General features: G+C 44.3%; 1 pseudogene; it reads left to right on the forward strand.

The window, feature by feature from the left end:
• Nucleotides 1-243: 243 nt before the first annotated feature.
• On the forward strand, nucleotides 244-2,228 carry LOC110288591 (annotated as a pseudogene).
• Nucleotides 2,229-3,281: the final 1,053 nt, after the last annotated feature.

Below are 3,281 nucleotides of genomic sequence, written 5' to 3' on the forward strand. Positions count from 1 at the left end.
GAGAGTCTCGGCTCCCAGTGGCAAGGCTGCCCAGCAAGGACTCACTGTCCAGTTAATGTGTTAAGAACCATTGACATTTGAGGATCATCAGAAGTGAAGATAAAACATCTCAAAAATTATAATTCCTTCCACTTCGCTTTCAGAGAACTCGGTGCATAGCAAATCAGCTTCTGCTATATCATCTATTCCATTTCAACTTCTGCAGACAACTTTTCTCCTGATTTGAGGGTCCTGAGGGAGTCAAACAAGTTAGCAGAAATGGAGGAACCAGCCCTGATTCCAGGAGAGAACATAAAGATATGGTCAAAGATGTGACTTACATATGTCCATTCACTGGTGCTGTACGAGGAACACTGACTGTCACAAATTACAGATTATATTTCAAGAGCATGGAGAGGGACCCCCCCCATTTGTTCTAGATGCTTCTTTTGGAGGGATAAGTAGAGTAGAAAAAATTGGTGGTGCATCTAGTCGAGGTGAAAACTCTTATGGCCTTGAAACTGTGTGCAAGGATATCAGGAACTTACGATTTGCTCATAAACTGGAGGGGCGAACAAGAAGATCCATATTTGAGAATCTAATGAAATATGCATTTCTTGTGTCTAATGGCTTGCCTCTTTTTGCTTTTGAGTATAAAGAAGTATTCCCCGAAAATGGGTGGAAACTGTATGACCCCCTTCTAGAGTACAGAAGGCAGGGAATTCCAAATGAAAACTGGAGAATAACAAAGATAAATGAACGCTATGAACTCTGTGACACATATCTTGCCCTCTTGGATGTGCCAGCAAACATTCCTGATGAGAAGCTAAAGAGAGTGGCATCATTTAGGTCATGGGCCCAGATCCCAGTTGCATCCTGGATTCATCCTGAAAGTCAAGCCACAGTCACTTGCTGCAGCCAGTCCATGGTTGGAGTGAGCGGAAAGCAGAGTGTGGAGAATGAATGGCTGAGCTTTGCACATAGATTCCAACTAAGAGTTGGCCATGGAGATAAGAACCATGCTGATGCAGACAGATCACCTGTTTTCCTTCAGTTTATTGACTGTGTCTGGCAAATGACAAGACAGTTCCCTACCATATTTGAATTCAATGAGTTTTTTCTCATTACCATCCTGGACCACTTGTACTGTTGTTCATTTGGAACATTCCTTTGTAACAGCAAACAGCAGAAGGGGAAAGAGAATCTTCTTAAGAAGACAGTGTCACTGTGGTCCTATATAAACAGCCAGCTGGAAGACTTTAATAATCCTCTTTATGGAAGCTACTCCAATCATATCCTTTACCCAGTAGCCAGCATGTGCCACCTAGAGCTCTGGGTGGGATATTATATAAGGTGGAACCCCCGGATGAAACCTCAGGAACCTATCCACAGCAGATACAAAGAACTAAAATCAGGGACTAGACAAGGCTGTCTACTCTCCCTACCTATTCAACATTGTACTTGAAGTCCTAGCCAGAGCAATTAGACAACAAAAGGAGATCAAGGGGATACAAATCGGAAAAGAAGAAGTCAAAATATCGCTTTTTGCAGATGATATGATAGTATACATAAGTGACCCTAAAAATTCCACCAGAGAACTCCTAAGCCTGATAAATAGCTTCGGTGAAGTAGCTGGATATAAAATTAACTCAAGCAAGTCAATGGCCTTTCTGTACACAAAGGATAAACANGCAGAGAAGGAAATTAGGGAAACAACACCCTTCTCAATAGTCACAAACAATATAAAATTCCTTGGCGTGACTCTAACTAAGGGCGTTCCTCTTATATCTGATCTCTAGCACAGCTTTGAGAAGCAATGTCTTTTAGGGTGCTGGTTCAACCCCAGAGGTGGAGGTCAGTGTAGGTGGAGGGACACAGCTTCATGATGCAAGGGAGTCAGTGGATCACTGAGGACCAAGAGAGTCACTGGGGCTATGAATTCAGGTGATAGGTCTGTACCATCAAGCTCTGCGCCTCAGCTCCTGTGTGACAAAGACTGTTTCTTCCACATAGCACAGGAGGCCCACCATGTCAGAGTACTCAGATATTTCTGCCTGATTCTCCAAGCACATGCGTTGGGGGTGGAGGTTACAGAGACCAACAGTGGATGAATGAGGCCTTTGTAAGCATCAGAGGCCCCACAGGATCCATATTCTGTCTTATGTCTCACAGCAGTTCTCTCCAATGACACCATCAGAAGTGACAATTCTAACCCCAGGGAGGATGAGGATGGTAGCCTTAAAGCATGAACCTAAGACTCAGAATAAACCTACCTGTGAAGGGTAAATAGTCACAGTCTCTCAGCAGGTGACTGGCTGACGCTGTCAGAGGACACCAGGACTATCACTTATGTCCCACCTGACACAGGACCTTAGAAATGTACAATGTGGAACTCAGTGAGTGTCATGTACAGTGACCCATTCACCCCGACCATTAACTCTGAGGAATACAGTGTTAATTGTATTAATTAAGTATGTTAATAACTTCCATACCATTCTTGCTACAACTGTCTAAATACAGAGAGATAGAGCCAGGACACTTGGTTGCTCCTCAGTTCACGACACAGACCCTCTGCACCTCATTAAGACCAGGGCATTCTGGCCTAGCTCAAGGACATGCAGTCAGGCCCAAAACTGAGCTAGAATGTGTTGGAGGGACTTCTCTTGCCTTAAGAGAGTCATGGTGATGGAGTGCAGGGGATATCTTGAACTCAAAGTTAATGAACAGGTGCGTATTTAGTGTTGATCTTCTCTGGGTATGCTGGTGGTGGACTAAGGCTTATGCATGCTATATGAGTACTCTTTTAGAAAGCTGCACCCTAGCTCTGGCTGGGACCTGCTTAACTGAGGTTATAGCACTGATACTATATCCTTCTATAGAACAGGATTTCCCCTTCTCTCTGCTGACATAACATGTGGCTTTGTTCTGTTTGCTCCAATGGCTCAGATGTCCTGCTGATATTCTCCTCAGACACTCATTAACATCCAGGGTCAAACCTCAACCTCTCCTGCCATGCAGCCTCCCACCCCCTTGCACCTTAGTCTTGGATTATCAGCTGGAAGCCCCAGTCTCCCTCCCAAGAGCTCTTTATTCCCAGAAACACCACTACTACTGATGGATCCCATATTTCCCTTGTCTAGAACTTGACCATTGGCCTCAATAGGACCACAGAGAAAGAAACCTACAGGTCTTGGTAAGTGGATTATTGAAATGTCAGCATTGAGCTTTGGGATGAAGCCTTGGCTTTATGAATAGATCCAGATACTAATTCCCAGCCCAAGCCCACAGGCACAAACAGTTCC

This window comes from Mus caroli, unplaced genomic scaffold (genome assembly GCF_900094665.2).
Source record: "Mus caroli unplaced genomic scaffold, CAROLI_EIJ_v1.1 scaffold_16389_1, whole genome shotgun sequence".
In the NCBI taxonomy this organism is placed as follows: domain Eukaryota; kingdom Metazoa; phylum Chordata; class Mammalia; order Rodentia; family Muridae; genus Mus; species Mus caroli.